General features: G+C 39.1%; 1 protein-coding gene across 1 annotated transcript in view; it reads left to right on the top strand.

The window, feature by feature from the left end:
* LOC140992143 (SLIT and NTRK-like protein 5) overlaps positions 1–24,814 on the top strand; it is a 160,624-nt gene that overhangs the window by 41,127 nt on the left and 94,683 nt on the right. Inside the window, exon 3 of the mRNA XM_073462407.1 lies at positions 5,203–5,338. The gene's annotated coding sequence lies outside the window, so the exon portion shown is untranslated. The remainder of the gene's footprint in view (positions 1–5,202; positions 5,339–24,814) is intronic.

Genomic DNA, 24,814 nt, shown 5'->3' with positions numbered 1-24,814 from the left:
CCCTACCCTTCCCTTGAGCATCATCCTCATTTGGAAGTCGTGCGCCATTTATTGGCTATTTCAGTCTTGTACTTGAATAGGACCTTAATTGCCTTGTTCTTTATACTGACTTGATCTTGACCACCTGGTCTTAGTATTGGGGTTGGTCTTGACAACAGCACTCGGTAGACCATTCATGGATATGTGGAAAGCATGAATGATTTACTGATACCCCCTCCAAGCGTTCATCAATTGCCTCGCTTTACCATTCACCATTAGCATTCACCATGAACCATTCATCCATTAAGTAAATACCAAACAAAGCCTTTTAATCAAATATACATTGACCTATTTTTCTGTTTCTTTTAGTTTCTTTGCCTGTAATCATCAAAGGTAATACATCTCTCCCACTCAGCTCCTTCTCCTGTGACATGGCTGTTATATTTAGCCGGATATCCAATGTGCAGGTGTTGAAACGGCGATGCATAGAGGGTCAAATGTAATGTCTTGAATTCCCGTGTTGATATAAGTGACCCATTTCTTTGTCTATGATGTGCTAGATACAGTACAGAGGGAGGACATATTTTATTGCTGATCCCTTGCAGCTTGTACTGTAAAAGTCTCAAGCATGCCTAAAGTGAGACACTCTTGTTAAACGCTTCCTTAATGAGGGAGAGAGAAATTCAATGAAACATCTGTGACATGAGGTTCACACACCATGACAACAGATTTCCATGGATACGTATTGTTTAATATGTTATAGAGATGTAGGAGAAAATCTAAATTGACTTTTTCATCAAGCATGTTAATAAAAATGATGTATTTTTACTCACCTTAATAAAAAGATAATGGCCACTGGAGGTAATGGCTTTACAATCCGTCCAACCTGCCGTCCTCATGAACTTTTTTATGTAACAGGCTTCTTTGCACTACACTGCGCCTTGTGCTCCATCCATTTAGGAACCAATTTCAGCCATAATTTTCACAGCGCCAACTTTTCAGGTGTAAGTGCCACAGCTAGCATCTTGTCTATAATTGCAGCCTAATTAAATCCCATCAACTCATGAGCATCATTTGGGAGGCCATTCGAAATTTCATCAAGCAAACTTATAATCATGACATTGTAGGAATTTCCAATGCAATTAGCTCTGCACATGCAGCACGAAAATCAATAGGCAATTTTGAGGGTTTCCAGCATCTCATTAATTGATCCGGTGTGTGCTGGTGCCCTTTTCTTCCAATTTTCATATAATTCCTTGTCCTCAGTAATAGAAACCTGATAATATGAGAGACATAATATAAATGCTTTCCAGCCTAGCAAATCATTAGGGATATCTGAGTGATAATACAGGTTTATTAACTGTAAAAGAAGTGAGGAATAAGAGATTTAACTCTTCTACTGGAGCACAAAAGCCTCCCATTAAAGTGTAAAAGATAGGTGGGTGTATTTCTCACCTTATCATATCACAAAGTCGACAACTTTTTCATTAACTCTGCATCTAACTACACCTATCTGCAAACACGATTTGCACCCACAACTTGCTGGCCACCTTGCCAGCCATGACCTGCTCCATCTGACTCAGGGAGAGATTTGTCATGTGCCTAATTTAGATATTCTATATTCTGGATTTCCGGACCCACAGGGAAGGACATAATTGAATAGGCTGTGTCAAAGCCTCCCCCCACTCCACAAAAACCTCCCAGGGACGGGCTAACGTTAATTATCTCCCATTGCAATATGGCCTAGTTTTATAATTACTGGTCCTGCCAAATATATTACAACATACTAAACCTCTCACCAGACGGTTATTAATTTAGCGTGTGTGATCTGAAGACATGTGCTGTACAGTTTGCTTACTTTCCTTATTTACAGACTGGATAACAATATTGGCGCATGAGGGTCTGATTGAATTGTGTGTCGCAGTCACAGGCTGCTAGTTAAAAATCCAAGACAGGCTCTTCATTAGCAGTACATATCTTATCAGCATGCTCATTTCAGCATCACAGGGGCACTGTGTGGATTTTTAGATTAGTTCACGAGACAGCCTGTGAAACCAGTTGTCTAATATCTACAGTCTACAGTCTTGCTAGTGAGTCTCTGAGGTTGTACAGAGGCACAGCATGCTAACATACTATATCAGCTATCTTAACATGTAAATTGGCCAATTAGCACTAACACAAAGTAGAGCTGAGGCTAATGGGAATGTCATTATATCATAAGCCAAGGCATTGGAACTTTGATTTGCTGGTGTTGGTCAGTGAAAAGTCAGGGTATGACTAAAATAATTGGGATTCATCCTCTGGGAACCATGATTACCCATACAAAATTGCAATTCACTAAGTTGTTGCCAAGACATTTGCTAAAAGCCAACAATGTTTACTTACTGGTGGCGCTACAGATAAAATTCAGGAGATCACCAAATCAGTAAGATTCATCCTCTGGGAACCATGATTGGCTGTTCAAAATTGCATGCAAATTCATCGAGTTGTTGCCAAGATATTTTGTGGAAAGCGAAAAATATGCTGTTGGTTACATTTTTAGAATAGCAGGATCAAGTGTTCTTGGAGCTGGACTTGCCCATTCTTCTTTTTAAATTTGTCTCTTGTGACTACTCAAAATTTTAAAGATGTGTAAAACAAGGTTTCAGGGAGGTGTTGAGCCCAGCTTACAGGCTTATAACAAACAAGTGTTTATGACTCTGTACTCTGCCCACTTTGTCCTGTTGTTTGTTGGTTGTCCATCAGTAACTGGATGTTTTGTATGTTTTTGTATGATCATGGGTGTAAATCAAGGAACACAAATGTACCTTGAACCTTGAACTAAAATGCTAGAGTCTGTCTTTAAGTAACACAATCGCCCACATGGAGAATTACTTTATATCAGCTTTTGTAAAGGAGGTGCCACAATGCCAAGGCTAGAATGTGATCCATCTATGTTGTATAGAATTTGAGCCTTTCATTTCACTGCAGCAGCAACATAAAACCTTCAGATATAAGGAACAGTGTTGGGTAGACTGCAGCAGCTTTGTCCTTATAGTGTGATACATGGCTTTTCAATTAACTCATAAGCCATGATGGTTACATAAAATTATGTTTGGTCAGAAACTGGAGCTGGCTGTACTGGTGAAAAACAAACAACAAAATCAGCCCTGGACTTTGTACATGTAGGCCAGCGCTGCACTAAAGACCAATTTCTGTGTAATGAAACGCTGCAAGTGAATTTTGGCATTTAACATATGGGGTGAGAATTTTTAATTAAAAATTCAACAGTTGGATGAATTATTCTGTATCTCATCATCTCAGAGCCTGGGGTAATACAGAGATGGTGTAATTCTGACCAGAAGTACTCCTCTTGAGCTTCTATTCCCGAGGCTGAAAACCATTAATAAGATTTATTGTCCATTCTAGTACTTTCTTAGAAATAACAACAACAATAACCATTTTAACATGAGTGTGCTTTTTGTGTTTTTCTACTTGGGAATTCAAGCTGCACAAGGTTACTTTGCTGGCTTGAGTAAATGTTGTGGCATCCACAGTATTTATTATCCGCAGAGGTCAAATACAAAAAACATAAAACAATATTTGCTTGTACAAACAAGAAACCATAATTATTAATGTCACTTTCCCCATCAATTCTTGGTTGAGCTTCCATTTTTCCCTGGGACCAGAAAAATGTGGCTTTCTGGGTCATATTTATGTGCTGTTGGGGTCATTTTTGAACACTCCAAACCCATTAATGGTGTCACCATGTGAAGGCATAATGATAGTGAATAGTATGCATCATTATGCAGCGCCATGTTTACATGTTTAGCATAAGTGACACTTAAATAATAATGTGTGGCACTTTTTTTAATCTGATGAGGATGGCCTTGTCCTTTTTGAGGCTGATTTGAAGAAGTGCCATCAAAGAAAAACATTTAGGTCAATTGTGAAAGCAGCTTATTACAACACATACGTTTCTTGCTAGGCGACGACTGGCCGTAGTAATTATTACGGCAGTGTGAAACCAAAAGTCAACTGTGACTTATTTTAACTTACTAACATAGTGAAGTTACTTCACATTCATAATGTAAAGGAAGGTACATACGTAACTTAGGTACGTTTACAACTGAACTTACATAAGTAACATTGATATTTTAAGCAAAACCATGATGGTGTAGTAAACCTAACCTAGTAGTTGTAGTGCCTAAACCTATCCAAGCAGTTGCAGTGCCTAAACTTAACCAGGCAGTCATAGTGCCTAAACCTAACCAGGCAGTCATAGTGCCTAAACCTAACCAGGCAGTCATAGTGCCCAAACCTATCCAGGCAGTTGTAGTGCCTAAAGCGGTATTGTATGAGGAAGATCCGGTGTGCCTGTCGCTGGTACGCTGCAAATGTCGTGTTGTAATGGGAACAGTGATAAATCTCACTTTGGAGTCACTGGTCTTTGTTGCGTGATCTGTGGCTTTTGTTTTGCTCATTTGCTTGTCGACTCTCTAGCACCCAGGTGAAGGTCAGGTGTTCATTTTTACTGTCTGTTCTTTGTATCAGAAGATCAAAATGGGAGCATTTATTCCCAATGATCAAGTACTTCTCATGATTGATATCTGCAAATGAAACATTTGTAGCTGTGGATGAAATTAACTGGCTGGTAGCTGGCTCCAAGCCTAAAACTGTTGCCCTCCAGTTGCTGTATGCATGCTGCGACTTTATGGCCAGCCAGCACCACCTGAGAACATTTTTATGGCTTCAATTACTGAGTGCTATTCTAAAATTAACGCTAGCAATTAAAAGACACACCACTTACCCAAATTATATCATTGACTAAAGGTTAACAGCTAGTGCAGCCAAATGTAGTTCAACTCTATGGGCTCCATTTTTTATGTAGTCCCACAACACTTGCCATACATGGTAAGGCCACAGTATATCCAGTTAACCCTATGCCTGGATATGATTGCACTGATCCCTCAAGCAATGATCTAAATCAAGCAGACCCCCCTCACCTCTATTAGCATAAACACTTGCTAAATCAAAGTAAAGAATATGCTCCTCATTATGCCCTACTTTCAGAAAAATCTGTGTGTAGAAAGCTCAAACTGACAACAATGATGTCAAAATGGGTTTGCATTTCTTTCTTATCCTTGATATTGCTTTTTCTTATTGATCAAAGGGGAATAAACTGCTGCCTTCAATGTTTTATCCTCACTTCTGTTTGCTTCTGCTCCTTGGATCTGTCTTCAGGAGTTCTTCTTGGGGGAAATAAGGACACACACCGTCACAGAGGTGAAGCTGCAGGATCTCAGAGAGGTCACGGATGAATCATCTGGGTTCGGCATGCGGTCAGGGGAAAACATCACAGCTTGTCACAGCAGGAATGGTAAGTAACTAAGTACATTTACTCAAGTGCTGAGTTTGAGGTTATGAGTGCTTTGGAGTTTTTCAGATTTATACTACTTGTACTACTCTGAACTTGAGAGTGAATTTTTTCTCACTACATTCATTTGACAACTACGCTTACTGGTACTTTGGATTAAGATTTGAAATTGTAAAACATATGGTAAACCTATTAAAACACAGAAGTTTAAACTAGTGGTTCTTGACATTTTGGCCAAGATCAGTGATGCATCTTTATTAACAATCAATTGTGTCATATATAATAATTTATCAGTAACAGAGGCAGGGCTGGACTGGGAACTAAAAAAGCATCAATAATAATAATAATAATACTAATAATAATAATAATAATAATAATAATAATAATAATAATAATAAGCATTAATAAAAAATAAATAAAAAATAATTCACGTGCGTCAATACTTTACACTCCATTGTTCAGTGGCACTGGCTTGTCATCACTTATACCTGTCTCCATAGAGGTCTTTGTAGACTGTCTCAGAAGTGACTGACTCAGTTTCATCTGCTTGTAAAAAAAAAAATACTTTAACTGTCTGACATCAGCATCAAATGTTTTTGTATTCATTCAATTCATGATTAATAGTCCAGCCTTGACAGAGACAATATATGCGTGGTGTATTATGTGTTATGTAGTCCAACTTTATCATATGAATGATTTAGGCTATTGTGCTGTCATTTACTTCACACACACACAACATTCAAACATTCATTCAAAAGTGCACCTCTGATAGGAACCCTCCTCCTCCATCTTGTGTGTGTGTGTGTGTGTGTGTGTGTGTGTGTGTGTAAAAACATTTATTCCTTAGTTAGCTAACTAAGGTAAGTTACCTCATGTTGCTAGTTCACATCACATCGCATGTAAGCATTACAAAGCACCTGCTACCTGCTGATGTTTCCCTGATGTTTCTGCCTCTTCACCACTGTCCTTCAAGATCAACTGTAATCACCAAGTATAGCAATGAGTGCTATACTTTTAACATGCTAGATAGCTTCTAACTGCCCAAGTGCTATATACTTTCATTTTTAATTGTGATGACAGCTGCTCCCTGTTATTTAAGATTGAGACAGCAAATCTTTTACTTGTAAAGGATTCTGTTGAAATGGTAGTTTTACTTAAATAAAGGGTAGAAATATTTCTTCCACCACAGTTTGACAACCATTAGGGAGCAGGCTGTGAACAAACAATAGCGAATGAATTGAAATAAATAATAATAAATGAATTATTCAAACATATTTTGAAACTATGGGACACTTACTGCCATCTCCTCAAAAAGAAAACCTGACCACTCCTGAGGGCCTCCAACTGTCATTGCTTTCCATCAAACATCAGAGCATCTCTTCAGATTTACAGCCTGTAAGTGGACAGTAAATCTTAGCTGTTGTTGCAACTCGAGTCTGATCTTGATTCTTGTCACTTCGCCTTTTTGAAGTGAAACGCTCATCAGATCGTTTGTCAACCGTGAGTGCCTTTCTGTCTGGATGTCACCGCTGCGACAGCATATGGTATCGCAATCAGTCACAAACCTGTTTCTCCATCGCTGACATTTCTCTCTGGACTGTGGATTCTGAACAAAGTTATCTTTGTTTAGCAAACAGTTTATTCTTCCCCAGGACCAAGTGGGTCTTCAGAAGTTTGCTCAAGAATGTTTCAGCAAACTCTCCCTCCCACATACAGTGATGTTTGTGTTGGGAATCATAACATACAAATCTGTAATACGTTGCCAAAAGGTTAAAGAGCACTGACCTTTTAAAGAGTTTCAACTGCTGTCACTTTATCCAAATCTGAGAGGTTTCGCTCCAGAAATCTATCATATAACTTATTCTGCTTACTAATGCTGCTTAATCCAGGCTTCACATTGACAATTAATAACAGTTTTTGACAAAAGTCTGTACCTAAATTGCATTATCAACATATTAGCCATCATCTAAATTGTTCTTTTCTATTTGACTATTCTTTGTAAATGGTATTAAATGCCATGTTAGGTCTGGTGGTTCTGTATTTAAAGTATAGCGCTTCACCCTCCCTATAAGAATGCTCAAGTTTGATTTCCAAGTCTTGTCCGTGGAGTTTGCAGCCATTCCCTGTGGGCATAGGGCTACCTCTGACATTGTAAAGACATGTCAGGTGTGTTGACACATGAGAATAACTGTCTGTATAGCTGTGTGAGCCCTGTGAAGGACTGCTCCACTAAGAGCCAGATGCATGCCGGGATAGGCTCCAGCCCTGACCGGAAAAAAAGGAAAAAGTAGGCAAAGAAAACAAAATGCACCTTCCCAAAAACACCTGGTCTTTGCATGAGTTATATTCTCCAGTACAGTGTCACTGGGGTCAATATGCACCATCACGGACAACATGTTCACCCATTCCACAATGAGCTGTCCTCAGTGAGGAGTAAAGTTGCTGAAAGGTGTTCCTTTGTCTTCTCTGCCTCCATATAGCATGGCTTATGTCTTAGCTGTAATGAGAGGCATGACAAAAAAAGGCCCTTCCCTGCTGCTTTGGGTAACATTTGAATGCACCAGTTAGTGCATGTGATTGTTGGCAGAGGCTTTCCCCATGTGTTAGCGTACAATTAGTGCGTTTGCCAACATCTCACTGTGTAAAATAGCATGTTTTCATTGAGCCATATGCCATTATGTCCGCCTTTATGCCATTCTGTGGACATGGACAAATGAAGGTCAAACAATTGGAAATTCATTAATCCAACTTTACACAATGAAATGCTGTCTTAACCATTTATTGAGTAATTGCTACGGTTGATAGACATTGGTTGCAACTTTGAAATACACAGTATTTATTAACATTTACAAAGTATTATAAACAATAGTTGCACCTTATTATATATAACGTAAATGTGAGATGATTTGAATTATGAACAGTGAATATGCTCATTAGACAGATGTTTAACTGGGACATTTTGCATCACTGGACTAGTGAGTGTATTTCCATCTTAATGCCAACCTGAGCATCAAAAATAAATGTTGCCGATGTACATTTCTGCAAACCACGGATATGTTGAAACTTTACATTTCTTTATGTTGCAACTTTTTATGTTTAATTTTCAATTTTGTGTCGTAACATCCCTGTGCTTAAACTCTGGTTAGGCTTAGGCATAAAAACACTTAGTTAGGGTAAGGCAAATAAATGGTTGATACATACTGTGAAGTTCATCTATGAAATTTATTCGGATGGACATTATAAGGTTACAACTGATGTTAATAACCCTTTGCAATGCTTAGAAATGGTTTATAAAGCATTTCATTATGTGTTAATGGTGAAATAACTATTAACGAAAGTTTGATTAAATATAAATTTACCTCTTAATGAGGATTATTGTAAAGTGTCACCAAGTCTACAATGTTACATTATTGTATGATGCACATACAAATGCCTAATGCACTTATAAGACACTGAAAATACATTTCAGTGTTGAAAGATTTGTCAATAATCAAACATTTCTGTATAAATCTGCATTACTTTTATTTAATCAGAAAAAGTTATTTAATTCATTAGCACTGACAACATTTGTTTTGTATATGTTTAGAAATGTGGTTGTCCCTTTGGCATATTGAAATGTAAAAAACCTTAGAAAATGTAATACATTTTACTGGAGCCAGGAGCATTGTGACAGTGAAATGAACTCATTTTAAGGTAGATTACATTTCAAAAGGTGAATATGAAGGAAAAAAAACAGCACGTCAGTTTCTCATTGTTGGCTCGTATTGGCTTCTGTATTTCGTCATGTGTAGCGCTGTCCAAGGTGCTGAACCCTTTCAGCCTGTTTCATCACACATTCATGTGGAGTCACTATGCATTGTGTTCGTACATGAATAACATTCCTGTCAGTGTTATTAGCTTCTGAGGCAATCTAAGTGGAAAAAAAACAAAAAAAAAACAATAACTCATAATTGAGTTTTTAAATGTTTTCGGGGGAAAAAAGTGAGAACATTGAGTGAAATAACAGGAAAGTCATTTATCTGCTTATCTATTTATTTGCAATGCCATTCATCCACTCCGGCTTGGTATCCCTTTGCAAGCTATTTCAGTGTGCTCAGGGACTTAGTACATTATCATTATGTCTCTGCACTGTACTCCTCTAGGCTATACAAAGCTTTTTTTTTTTTTTTTTACTACTCCCTGTTCATTCATTTTTCATTGGCCCGGGCTTGTTAATTAAAATGCTGAATGGCGCACTTTAGGTTGCAAACACAAAATTTTGTTGTTTGACCTTTTCTTTTAGCCAATATGTGGTGCTGCCTGAGTATGACGCCTTGATGAATGGATAATGTACTATCCCAGCTGACAGGCCTCTTTGGGAGAATTAATGAGAACATAGTGAGCAAGAAAGGGGGGATTGTTGAAAAGGGAGAGTTTCTTTTCTATTTTGCGAGGCCTGAATTACTCTTCGCGGATTATGTCGGTGCCTCAGCCCGCAACTGGTTAATGGATATAATGTAGTTATTTATCATGTGGACACTTGAAAGACTGACGGATAAAAGAGAGTGAGGAAAAAAAAGGTATGCCGAAGCAGGCTGAATGATGAGAGATGGGGAGAGGTTGGCAGAGGCAGGCAGACACAGTGATAACCATCATAGATGTCATCTGTCTTTCCTTCATTAGCGCTAATGGCTGTTGCATCCTGTTTGTTCTGCTGGATGTTGAAATTAAATATGGAAATTGTGACACAAAATGGATGTTTCTGAAATGAACGGCTGTCAGACGTTGTCATTTATTGTACCTCATTTGAGCATCAAAACATTTTTTTCTCATCCCCCCAATTAGAAGCAGGGAGGTGAATTGAAAACAGCGTGACATTCTAACACGGCAACAAAAGGGATTTCACCAAATCACCGACTGATTGACTGATTAATTAACTGGTTCCTGCCTTCTTCCGTCTGTAAGAGAAGACTACCAAAATGAGAGGATAAAATGGATAAAATCTATTATCCGGTGGAAATTAGTCAAGCCTTCTTGACTATCTCATGAGTCATTACTGAAAAGGTGAAATTGATTCTCCAGTAGATTAACACGTCTTCTTGAAATGTAATAAATGGTCCTTAGCCTCAGTGATGACCACATGATGAAAAGGACTGACGGATATGTGTTGTAAGAACCAGCTTGTGGCACTGATGTGCAACACTAGACGAAGCGCAGAGTAAAGCCTAATTAGACAGCTCTTTAATGGACGCTCCTGGAGACTACTTGATGTTTTTTAACTACCATCTCCATCTGGCTAAATGGACACACTCGGTAAATATTTTAAGGGATTAATTCTAATGGTGATAGCAAAGTAAATTCAGAGTCATTTTAAGTTGTTTGCTCGACTTTTCAAGGCGAGTTGTATTCAGGTTGTTTCACTGCCAAAAAAAAACTGAGAGTCAGTCATTATTTGCGCCAGCCTGACAGTATTTTATGAGTTGGGAATGAGACTCAACAATCAACTCTTCTTCAAATTGGACCTTTGAAGGTGCAATATGTAACATGTATATATGTAAGAATTTGAGTTAAAAACATTCAGAAATTATCGGTAGAATACAAAGAAATAACAGTTTTGACATTATGTCTAAGACGTGTATGTATTGTTTGTATTGTAAAGATATCTTCTGAAGTTAGCATGCTAACCTGATTACCAAGCCAACGTTTGTGTAACTACAACATCACGTGAGGCCCAAAAACACTTTTTTCCATAATCTTACATTGTGAAAGAAACAGCTGTAAAAATGGTGGACACATTTTATTGAGCATCACAACCCCTGTGAAATGACCCATTTCATGATCATAATTTGAGCCATTCAGTCCAAATGAGGACTTCAAATTAAAAAATCAAATTAGGAAAGTCTCAAGAGCAGCAAGATTAAATAATTTTATCTCGTCGAGCCATTTTGGCTTCATGCGCCACTGAGCAGCTTTCATAGGAATGAATTGGGCTCCATCTCCAACGCTGTGCCCAGGTTTTAATGTAAAGTCCATGTGCTCGCCCGAGCCTTTCCTGTGTTGTAATACCACTTTGTACCTCCAGAGGCAATAGTCTGATAGCAGAGCAACACATTAGCTACCTTTTGCAAGTCTGATAAATAAAGAAAATAAACTCACTCCCACCGTAATATGAGGTGGTGGTCCAGGCAGACTCCAGCCAGCTAAGAAGGTCACTAGCTTCATGGCTAACTGAGCAATCAAGCTAATGGCAAAGAATATAGAATGGAGGAGATGAATGCTGACCAAGAAACCTTTTGATTTGGAGCAAAAAAGGTTTGAAATACAGAAAAAAAAATGAGGCAACACTTTGAACTTAATTATTTAAAGTTAAGGACTACTCATCCCATAAACCATTGCACATGATAATTTCCCCAAGTTTTATCCCTTTGGACACAAAAAGATTGAAATGTTTTTGGCGTCAACCTATGTAAATGACCTGTTCGTTGTCCTAGCCGACTTTACTTTATTGACAGCGAGCTCCACTAATCAGAGACTTCTCTGTTACACTTTAGGATTGTGGGCAGTGTGGTACTTCTCCGTGACATTGCAAATTAAATGCGTATATTCACTTCCCGGCATTCTTTTTCCAAACCTTAAATGCAACACTGTCATTTTCTCAAGAAAGATTATTGATTATCGTGTCTCTTTCCATCCATCCATCCATCCATCCATCCATCCATCATCTGTAACCACTTTTCCTTTGCAGGGTTGCAGTCGATCCAAGCTAACATTAGCCGAGTGGTGGGGTACACCACTCTCATGCCCAGATTGTTAAATACCTTTCAAAGTCAACTTCCAAATTCGGTCTTTGGCATCAGACTCAAACCATTAACCCAACGCGTTGGTGTTTGACGATCTGGTGATGAGACTGAACAATCAACTATATCTCTCCAGAAGGTAACATAGTGTTGCTTTAAAGTTGTTCAAATGTCAGCACGGATTGTTGATCTAATTCCTCCAAAGTACACTTTTACTTAGCAAGGAAGAAGAAGCAAATCATTTTTTTTTCCAAGAAATCAGAGTGAGTCGGTGCTGATTCAAGGCGCTCAATCTCACACTGGAGATACTGTTTGTACTCCTCAGGGCTTTTTGTACTTTGATCAACAGCTTGTTCATTTGAGTCTTTCATTCACCAGTGGATATGGTAAAGGTTGCAGAAATGTCTCCCTGCGTCCTCTTTTGGTAGAAATTAGTCATTATCTGTGAGGCGTATTGTCTATAGCTTTAATTTGCTCTTCATTTGTGTTCACAGCAAACAACAATTCAGGAAGGAAATTAGTCTGCCAGAAGTATTGTGCAGCACCCCCCCAAAACAAAAAATATGAAAGAACTGTCTGCAGTGCTAATGCAAGATCAATCGGCGCCACGAAGGAGGAGTGTTATACAAGCGATTACTGTGCACTATTTAAAACCTGCTCATCTGCGACAGAGCTGGAGGAGTCAGTTAAAGTTCATCAAACATCAGTGAACACTACTGGCAGCTGCTATAAAGTTCCTGCTTGCGAGCACGGACTGTGCAATCAATCACCTAAGATCTGAGCTAATCACATCCCACGGCCTTCTTTCTTTCCGACCAACAAAAACACGCTAACTTTCAGAAAACACTCGATTGATTCCAGCACAGTTTGTCCTTGGGAGAAACAGATAATTGCCTGTATTAGTGGTCTGGCTACGCCGAGATCTCCGACCCGAGAGGCGTGGATCGTTTGAACGGTGATGGTCATTAGCTCTTCTCTGTCCATGGCTTTGTCATCCAGTCATGCCATTAGCATCAGACGGAACTGGATGCGCTAATTGGTTTAACAAGTTTGAGTGTCAGCTTCAAATTGTGGCTGCCAAAGATCACATTCTTATAGCATACAACTCTGGCACTTAATGCATTGTTCTTGCCACATTATCACTGATGTATTTACTTAACTGTTCTAACATTGTGTCTATACACCAATCTATCAATCATGCATCCTAGGTGGTTTAATTCTACATTTTAAATTAGAGGTTGCGTAGAATTTAGCTGTAATATCAGAACTCTTACAGATCCCCTTTGCAGTTGAATTTATTGGACAGCAACAAACGGATTCATTTGGAATCGCCATTACGTCCGAGACTAACATTGCTGCATGTGCCGTATCAATCAATCACATTGTTGTCTGCCGCCGTGCGTGAGTTCTTAAAGCTCATCAGTGTTTACCAGGGGAACAATGAAGTTGTTTTTGACTTTGTCCTCCTTAGTGGCCACCTTTGGAATTTGAAAGATCACTTGTTTGTCTAAGAAAGACAAAAAGCACAGAGGAGCGCAGAGGGAGAGAGCGCAACTCAAGCGGGTGGGAGTTGCAAGGTATTGATTTACCATTATGGTGCAGCTTGACCCTGATGCAGCCCGTAGAGTACATTCATGCTATCAAAGATGAACCATTTTGATAGCGGTCTATTATGACCGGGAGTGCTTTTTTTTCTTAAGACGACGAAGCTGAAAAGAAATAAAAGGTTTCTTTCAGGGGCTTAGCAACGAGTGAGGCTTTAATTTGTTGTCTTTGTTTTTTTCTTATCAGGATATTAAACATGGTGGATTATATTATCAGATTGGTGAAAATGTTCAATCTGAGTGATTTGTGCTTTAAGTTTGCAGTTCAATTAAAGGATTACCTCTCACACAATTTGAATTAATACACTGAATTTTTATAAGCCAATTAATTGACTTGAATGGTTCAGATGCCTGTCTGGCATACAGGGGCATTAATGATTTTAAATTATCTGTGTTATGTTTACTATTGGAGTTTCTTTTGTGTCTCTGTGATGATTGATGGCGTTGCCACTGAAGGCACTCAGTGTATGTGTCTGCCTGTGGGTAGCTGGTATACCCACACGGCCTAGTTTTAATTAATTACCCATCGACATAACAACAAATCTTTTCTCCCGGGCTAATTTTCATCAGGAAATAGGTTTGGTAGGAAAGATAATGCTCTCTGGATTATGTTTTCATCAACTTGACATGGAAATATGAACAGTATATTGACCATTTCTACAATTGCTCAATGCCAAAGCTTACATGTTCATATTAAACATATATAAGCCAAATGATATCTGCTCCTAGCAAATTATGCATATTAGCATTTGTCTGATTTATGATGTTTTCAATGCTCTTTAGATACTTAAAGGAGCTATATGTAAGAATTTTAGTTGAAAACACTCAAAAATTCAACTCAAGTTATCAACAGGATGTGAAGAAATAAAAGTTTCGTCCATGTGTTGTGTTTCAGAAACATCTACCGAAGTTAGCATGCTGACTAGCCAGCCCCAGCCCATCATGGGCCAAAGCTTTTGTGTGAGGGCTCTAAGCTCCCAGTCAGATCGCTAGCTGCACAGCTAACTGAGCTAACTAGCTAAGGGCAGCTACAGTTAGCAGTTACTCTGACGATATGCAGCCCCTTGTTTATTTTGAGTATGAAGTCAGTGGTATGAAGGTGGCTGATTCGTACATATTACACCTTTTTAAAAAATAAGATAACTGAAAACCATGACTTCTCCTTGATCTTTAACAAAGTATTTCAGTAGGAGACATAGGCCATGAGCCCCAGTCGCCAGTGTCAATGTCCTTGTGCTACCTATGACTAAGTGCATTGGTTCTCAATCTGGGGGTCAGGACCCACAAGGGTGTCGCAAGTTCATTTACAGTGGTCGCCAGATGGTTGTGGAAAAAAAATTAATAACATACCTTTAAATGTGGAATACTTTTTTAGATTACATTGCCTGTGCCAGTGATACAATGTGCTTCAAAATCGATTTTTATGAAAAAAACCTCTCTTTTTGTTTCACTTTGGCACCTTTAGGATGAGGTGAGTTAAAAGACCCAGTGCTAGTTGGGTGTTTTGGAGTGGAGGAGTATGGGTTGTGAACACCAATCTGATTTTTCACAACTTGAAGGCACTGAGAGCCACTGATTCTTTGATTCTTTATTGAGAAAATAACATTGCCAGTAAACATTACATCAATAATATGTCCTCCAAAGCATGTTAAATGTATTTTGAAGGAGACACGGTTGGGTTAACATACTGAAGTATCTTAAAATTGTTATGATGCATAGCCTTTACCATGAATTTAAGAAAATGCAGGCTTGAATGTATCCACCAATGGTTTCATTTCAAGAACTCTCCGAGCTGCAGAGTGGAGACATACTGCAGGGGCAGTTCTGTCAGCAAAATTGTTATTAAACGAGACGGTCATTGTGTGTGATGGTGGGTTCTAAATGTGTGTGTTTGCATTTGTCTCTTTGCGTTTCTGTTTGTGTGCGTGCACGCTTGTGCCTGCGTTCTGTGTGCGAGGGAACTGGTTCATCTTAGGCCCGTCAGCCACCACCCCTCGCCGTCACGCATTGTGAATCATGTGGACGGAGGGGTTTAACAAAAAATAAGAAACTCTCCTGAAGGGGGATTGCGGATGCTCTTGTGTGTGCTTGCGTTAAAGTCTGTGTGCGTGCATGAGTGTGTGTCTGTGTACGGGGGCCTGCCTGCTGCATCGTCCGTCTTCTTCTCCTTGTTGTTCTCTCCCCTGGGAGGCCGTTTGGGTTTTCATGTCGCTTTTTTTTCCCTCTCTTTTTTTATGTAGGACACTGCACTGCTGCCTGCTTGATGTTTGAGTTGGAGGGGTGGGGGGTGCTTTAAGACGCTGCTGCGCCTTCTGTTTTTTGGAGGAGCCGAGATATGATTCAAAGCCCTGACAATCGGATGCTGAGGAGAAGAACAACAACTATTTTGGGTACAACGGCGGCTCACCAAACACAGGATGTTCTGAGTGAAGATGTTACAGAGCCTCTGCTTATTGCACATTAGAAGAAAGGATGTAGGCGACGAGGGGTGAGCGGGAAAAACGTGGGTGGGGGTGTGCTGAAGAGAAGGTGAAGGAAGAGAGGGGTGAACACACATCAACATACCATCAATTGATGGGATTTAATGCGAATGGGTCAAATATAGTGCTGAACGCACTGTGAATCAACACTAAACTCTGCAGTTTTATGCAGTTTTTAACTGCTTTGAGCTCCTGATTTTGGATCTCTGGATGCACATGAACTGAATGGTTAAATCTCACCATATTGCCTTATGGCAGCTTTTTCCTGCTAGGGAGATGGTGGAGACCAAAACAAAGGAAAAAGTAGAGTGAACATCGAACTTACGAGCTAAAACAATGATTCAAATAAACTGTTTATGCAAGTAAAAAAATACCAAAATTAAGCTTGTTTTAACCTCTCGATTCTGAAATGTCCTTTGACTATATGATAGTGAACTGAGTGTCTTTGTTTTCAGCGCTGTTGGCAGAGCAAATGATTTAGTCCATTAGTTGACAAAGCAGATTTGGCACAATATTCACTGATGAAAATAATCATTAGTTGCAGCCCCAGACTGCAATAGTGATTTAATGAGGGTACTGCTTCAGGTCATAGCGACATGTGTATATCACAAGTAAAACATGACGAGTTATGCAGCCATTGAAGGATTGTTGGACTAACTAAAATGTAAGCAGTAATTGTATAAAGTGACCAAAAGTCATACTTGAATAGTGTTAAGATATTGTGTTCCAGCTACTGGATGCTACTTGGTAAAAGTCAAACTAACCCATACGAATAGTACTTGAGTAAAAGTCTTAAAGTATCTGATATTAAATGTTATTCAGTATCAAAAGTCATTTTCTGGCAATAAATGTACTTAAGCATCAAACGTTTAAGTAAATGTAAATTATTCCCATAATTACATTTATGTACACCATGTACATAGTCGGTCGACTATGGGTCGACCGACTATCAGCATTACCAAGTATCAGATCTGATATTAACGCAATCAGTTTTTTTTTTTTTATCTTTAATCTGACTGCAGGTAAAAAAAAATAATAATAAAATTACTACAATCTGCAAAGTAACTAGTAGCTAAAGTTATCAGATACATGTAGTGAGTAAGAAGTACAGTATTTGCCTTCAAAATGTAGGGGAGGGGAAGTATAAAGTAGCAGAAAATGTTAAGTACCTCAAAATTGTACTTAAGTACAGTACTTGAGTAAATGTTATAAGTTGCATTACACCACTGAATATAAGTCATGGATTGAATTCGGTCCATAGTGGATACATTAACACACCAATAACTCTTAGGATAACCAGATGCATAGAGACTGGTTGGTCAGTATCGTTAAATAAAGTGTGTTCATAAACATGGCTGACAATTTTGAATACCTCAGTCAAACCCCCTGAGTCTGTGTCACGTCATGGTACTTCAGAACAAGATAAGTGATCCATGGGAAATGTTTGGCATTAACATGGCAACCAGAAATAAAAAAGGTCATCCATTCTGCTCCAGATATGCAATCTTTGGGACGCATGGTGCAAAAGCAACGCAGACATGAGCAAGAAATGTATCAGAAGTATGGAAGAAGCACAGCACAAAGCATAATGCAGACTATTACTTGAAGGAAGATAGTAAAGGAGGGGGAGAGGATGAGGGATTATATAGAAATGTAGAGAAACGGGAGAGGAAGTGGAGATAAAGAAGAGACGGAAGATATTAGTGGATAAATAAGGAAGTAAAGAGGTGGTGGGGGGAAAGATAGGGGAAATATTGAAGGAGGAGTAGGGAGATGAGGGGGGAATAACAAGAAATAGGATAAGAGGATAAACACATATCATGCAGGGATTTAGGGTAAAGGCAGTAAACTTGCTATCGCAGCACGTCAAGACTAACCCCTCTGCTGTAATGCTGCTCCCTGTTTTGTTCAAGAGTCGTGCGAAAGTTTACGCTCGTTATGAAACAAAGTGATTAATCTCTACAGTTAAATAATAGCCGGCTCTTTTTATGGTGACTAAGCATTTCGGGGTGTGAAGCGTTGGTCATGGCCAGCTGGTAGATTTTAAACTACTTAGGGAATTAGCCGCTGCTACAATTGGCAAGAAACCGGATTAACATTTTTTAAGATTTTTAAGCCTGACTCACCCGTGCTGTTCTTCATCTCAGACAAAAAACATTGCCATCACCTCATAAAAAATTCAAATGGCATTAATGATGCACCATTTTTGTCAGGAACCAAAATAGATGAATTACATAAATGAGATGAATGCCACTCGCTGGAGGAATCAAACATTGCTTTTAACAGCTCCTCCGTCTCTTGACTCCTCACAATAATTACCAGTATATAAACACAGACAGCAGTATAGAGGGCAAACTGTGGTTTCCAGGGCCAGGTCTAATATTATTATAAATGAGGAGCACATTTCTTTTTCTCTATCACGTTTGTCCTTTGTTGTCCGCAGTTTTGGGCTCTGAGGAAACACAAAGTGAAGGTCTTTACCGTGTGCATCATCTATGTTCATTAGTGCCACCATTAACGTCTATGTCATCTTTCCCACTTGCTCGCGAGGCTGCAACCGTTTCCAATTTGGATGTTATCAAAAGGATCTGCCTTCAGTGTAGTGTGACCTCCGTGACGCCACGCCGAGCGCCATGAGTGACACAGTGGTACGGAAATGTGCACCCCCAATGACATTTTCTATTTACAGGATCAATTATAGGGCATATTGTAGGTAACACTTCAGCAGCTTATTAGTTGATATAGGAGGGTTTAGCCATTTGTAAATGCAAATGGGATGTAACAGAAAATAGTGGCATTATTTAAGAACATTAATTGGTTGTAGCTTTAAAGGTGCAATATGTAAGAATTTTAGTTCAAAACACACAACACAACAAAGACATAACAGTTTTGATGCTATGTCAAAGATCTCTATGTTGCAGAGATCTACTGAAGTAGCATGCTAACCAGCTAGCCCTGTGCCTGAAAACCTTGGTAGTCCAGCTAGCTGCGCTGCTAACTGAGCTAACTGGCTAACAGTAAGTACAGTCTGAATACAGTCAGTGGCAGTTAGTCATTACTCTTAAATGTACCTTTTTAAATTGGTACTCGCCAAAAACAGATATTTCTACTGTGTCTTTTTTGAGTTTGCATACTGGGTCTGCACCACTTCCCCATTTATAAACTGAAAGATATGTAGATTTCACAGACATTTACTGTAAATAAATACAAATAGTCTTTTTCTTTAAAAGAGAACATATCAATGAAATGTGGTAAAATCACCTTTTAAAATAAATAAGTTGTGAAAGTATGGTGAATGTCTGTAGCTTTAAAAATTCAATTTTAAGAATCTGCCATTTAATGACATCATTGTACAGTTTTGAGTGTTAATTTAATAGTTGTTACCGTAAAAACAGTATTCACCAAAAAATATATTGTCTATATTCATATATTTATCAGCTGTAAATTGGCATCATGACATTGGGCTCTTGTCCCCTATGTTGTACGCCGTGAGGGATTCACATATTAGACAGTTACTACAGGACAGGGGCTATATTCAAAGTAGGACCCAGTGTTGTAACAGTGAGCTCTTGTGGATACACAAAATGTTAATTTTTAGGTAGATCAGCCAATATTTATGTGTTGTCTGTAAATGTGTATAATAAGAACATTTACTGACAGTCTGAGAATTTTTAGGTTTTAAAAGATAGTAAAGTGACTTTTACTATCTTTTCATAAAAAAGTACTTTTCATAATTCAACTTTTACGAATAATTCTATAAAATAACATTGTTATGCTGTTATTTAAGAGATATCAACCTTTAAATTGTAGACTTGAAATGTTTTTAAACAATCAAAACTGATATCAATTCTAGTAAAATTTGACCATTAAATTACAAATAATGTATAAAGGGAAGGCAAAGCTGTAATTGTACAGTATTTCATTTTTGATTTATGTCCAGCATTTTACTGTAATTTTATTGGAACTGTTTTGGAACTTTGTCCTCTCGCACATTTTACCAGTTTTTAACTTTTTTAAAAAACGTTTATAGTGTACCTACCTGAACACGCAATCTATATCTGTATAATCTGGATATTAATGCGAGCTGAAGAGTCGGCACAGAACACATTGTGATTGGAATGTGATTGGATGACATCTGGAGGTCGCCAGGCTCACATTGTGAGCGGATCTCAGCCAGATGTAAATACACTCCGTAGAGAATGAGTATATTTTAAGAACAAAAATCCCTCCAGCAAGTTAAAAGGTCATCTAACTCTGCCTACTTTTTTTTTTAAATGAACGATGACCAGTGAACATTGCATCTTTTGATTTGGACAGCCCCGGCTAACTAATTTTCTATCGAGATAATATTTCAATATGGGTAGAATCAGGTGAAAGTGGCCACTTATTAATTCCAGGAGTAAGGGCAAAGACCCACAGATCAGATCAGATGTCCTTCTCCAAACAGATTACATATTAACACTAGGTGTAAATGGGGCCTGACAAACGTTAATTTTGCTTGAATGAGCTCTGTGGCAAAGTGCAGCTTGCTTTCAGCGCTGTGGGGAGTGACTGATATGCTTTAGCCTCAGGGCTTGCCGTATAGTCGCTGTACAAAGCCTGATTTGCTTTCTGCTGGGATCATGCAGTACTTGCAAACCAGCATGCTCAACTTGGATTGGATGCTGGTGACACTCGCTGCTCTACATATTGCTGCCCGCTTTGATAAAGAACAGCGAAGTAGTTAAGACCACCGATCGAGTAAGGAGGATGTATCCAAGAGGACGACTGGGCCACACAACCACACAAACACAGAGGAAAACACCATTCACACAGAGAGAAGAGACAAACACGGAGGGGGAGAAAACATGAAAACGTGCAAACTAGGGAGATAGGAAGAGAAGAAGAGAGAGGCTCCCGGGGGACAAAGATCCAGATAAAGGCACATGAAAATACTCCATGACTTCTTGAGTCATCAGCTAAATGTGGCCCACAGCTGAATATTTTGGAGGGATTCTGATGCATGAGTTGCTTCTGCTCAACACCAGCACAACCTGTTAACACACTGTGCAGTTTTTATGCTTAAAGTGGTGCCTAAGATTTGAAAAACATTTACAGCTCCAGGATTTGTAAATCCTACTGTTATTTATTTATTTAAAGCAACTACAAGGAGCTTTCATTTTGATGATTCTGGCACCCCCTGTGGACAAAAGCGGTATGAGCGTGAGCGAGTGGAAAAAAGATGCAACATATTGTGTATTCATTTATTTTTGTTAAGATGGGATTCCGCAATCAATTTGGAATGCTACTACTGATAGTAGTTGAAAAAGTTAGATGTGACTTGTCCACATTCTACAAATCTTTTATTTAACTTTAAGGTAAAGTGGACTCCCTTATATGGTATCGTTTTGTCTCACTACCTGCTGTATCCACTTTTTCCTTGGAGACTGTGGAGAACACCTACGCAGACACTGGGGAAACAAGGAACAAACATGTTTGACCATGGACCGAAATTTACTCAACACACCTGAGATTTCTGACGAACAACTGCAGCACATGAAGCAAAACTGAAACCGATATGTTCCAACACACTGTATACAGTCAGGCTTTTACCAGCGTGTTTCTTTCTTAAAAGTCACTATGCTGCCATTAAGCCCTAATGTGTTATCTACCAGCATTAGCGTTGCTGTAGTGCTCTTGAGGCTCTTCAGGCTCAGGCAAATGCATTCAGCGCCGTCAGAGGAAAAAAAAAAAAAACTTGATTCACTGGAAATGTTCAAGGATTTCATTAAACACCTCTGACTTTGAATCTGCATTACTACTCTGCTATTTTGAGGACGCGGCACACGTCGGGTATGCGTTGGGCGCCGGGGCCTTTGCACTCGCTTATCAGAGTGGTGATGAAAGGTTTTGGTATGACACGGTGTTTGCAAATGTGTGTTTTTTAAAAAGACTGCAACTGCATGATGCGGTAACGAGGCTGAGTCACTGTTTTTTGAAATGTCAGGGTTGTTACTCAGTGGATATGACTACACGTATCATAACACTATTATTTTTGTGATTGTTAATACTACACCTCGTCATCAGCCCTTGCTCGAACCTGCATGCGTGACTCTTTCCACGCAACACTGCGTGTGTGTGTATTTCCCTCCACCACTCAAGAGAATGAAACTTGATTATGAATTATTCCCTTTAGAAACAAGGAGCTAGCAGTGTGAGATGCCGAAAGCTCGGGGACACTTGGTGCTTGTGGAATCATGTGTAAGTGTGTCATGCTATTTGGGGACAGAAAGATACAAGCTTGTGTTGCACCAACATCAACACAGCGCTGTTATGGACTGATGTTCAAAATGTTCTGAAAATCACATAATAGCCTTGATTGATCGGAACGGTAGCAGAGGGCGGAAAAAATGCAGATTGTTTGCGACACAAAAACAAATCTCTAAGTAAATTGCGACTAACCTTTAAAGCCTTAAATGCCTCGTGGCTTTCATCCGACTGGGGGATTGTTTCTTTCTTCTCCCTGCCCCACTTTTGAGAGCCAAATCAGCGCCTTTCAAAAAAGTTTTTAGGTCATATTTGGGCTGTCAGAACACATCAGGGAGCCAGTTGTTAATTGATAGAGTGTCTTCGTTTTTAATTGAATAATTATCTGAGAAGTGGATTCTTGCAGAGTTGGACTTGCTGAAGTGTTCTGAAAATCAAGGTTTCATTCTATGCAAGTTATTATTATTATTATTATTATTATTATTATTATTGGTGTCTAGACGCTTTGTCATAGTCTTGACTAAACATGAATACCAGTTGTTCGTCTTTAGGGGAAGAAGAGTGTTAGAGAATAAAGGAAGGGGAACTTAAGTGGAGACTTGACAGTTTTGGACAAAAAGTGAACTCCCCGTACTGCCTGCACACTCAGACACTTACCCGCTGGTTCTCCCCCTCCCTCCCCCCACCGTCCACGGGATGACTTGACTCATGTTGCCATAGAAACAGGAATTACCAAAAGCTCAATAATATCTGGATGGAGGGCAGAGAAAGAGAGAGGGAGAGCTGTGACTTCAGTGCAGAAACAGTGAGTTAGTGTTTTTTTACATATACTTTGCTGTACGATGTCCTTTTCACAAAAAGTTGGATTGTTGATATCACAACAAACAGTTTACTGTAGGTAAAGAATCAATCATAGAAATTTGCATTTACATGAAATGAACTCATGAATCACATTTTTTGTTTGTTGTTTTAAATCACACATATGACTCAGTGTCTATAAATAAAATGTCTTGACTACATATATTCTCAAAACAGATGATTGATTTTGTACTTACTCCTGTACACAGTGTAATTTTGGACTGTCCTGGAACGCAGTGGACAACAATGGGGAGAAACATAAATCTTTTGTCAGCGGTCCAAAAAGACATGTGCACAGCCAGCCGTCTATATTTTACTTGAGAAGTATTGGCCAATGACGTTTGAGTGTGCTTTGAATCCATGCAGGTAAACTGTCTGTGTGGAGAACAAAAAAGGCGCAACGCACTGGCCGAAATGCAGTCTTGGAACCCGTCGGCTATCGTCTGATGACGACTTAGCTTTTTCACTAGCTTTTTACCGCTATCCATTATCTGAATATCTAATGGATACACAAGAAGCCCTCAAACATTTGCTGTTGACCCCAGAGACAAAATCGCCAATAGGTTCAGAGGTTGAGAGCCGACAAAGCCAGTATTTTCCAGTATCACCGCACTTTCATGCAGTTGGAGGTGTTTCTCTTAATCTGAAGGGGTGTGCATAAGACTGACATGACACCATCATAACCATGACATAACAGATGTCTACCAAGACAACAAAACATGTTGATGTCTTTTTTATGACAACTTGACATTATCCAAGACAATAACCTGTCATAAACATGTCACAGCAGGCCTGATTATCAAACTTAAATAAACTACTCAGACTTATGTGTTAACGTTACATTAAACTGTCTTGTGTGGATGGGTTTTGACACTGGCATTTGTGGCATCACATTTTTCTTGATCTCAACTACAGTGGTGCAATTTGGGCTTGCCATTAAAATGCGAGGTAAATGTTTTAAGGCCAGTCTGAAGACGAGGAAAAAGTAACAAGGTAATTTTTAATTTACTTTACAGCTCAGTAACTCACTTCCAGGGTGCCATGAGCCAAACAAGGCAAGAAAAAACAATTTGGCACTGTTAATCTCTGTCACCCTGCATCCTGCCCGATTGGTACCACTGTGCATGTGCAACTCTCAACAGAGATGAGGTGGCCCAATCTAGAATGACACTCATCTCCTTCATTTTCCTGACAGGTGTCACTAAGTGTTCCTGTTGGTGGACTTGTAATACACGTTGTTAATTAGATGATCAAAATCAAAGCACCAGAGGTCGAGATAGAGAATTTTAGATCCCTAGTATGCTAACAGGATCTTCCACTTCCCATAATGCAACTCAAGGCCATCTGTCATTAGACCCCTCCCACCCAAGTCTTTAAAATCCCTACACCCAAAGTTTGTAAAGCAGGCTTTGTGTTAAAATATGAAATCTCACGTCTTACTCCAGATAACCCTGATGACATCGCTGAGTTGTTTTTTTTTCAGACTTCAAAAAGCTCCTCCAGAACAAAAGAAGT

The sequence above is a fragment of the Pagrus major genome, chromosome 24, assembly GCF_040436345.1.
Source record: "Pagrus major chromosome 24, Pma_NU_1.0".
In the NCBI taxonomy this organism is placed as follows: Eukaryota; Metazoa; Chordata; class Actinopteri; order Spariformes; family Sparidae; genus Pagrus; species Pagrus major.
Note: the sequence above shows the minus strand (reverse complement) of the source record. Positions and strands in the feature narration are given on the sequence as shown.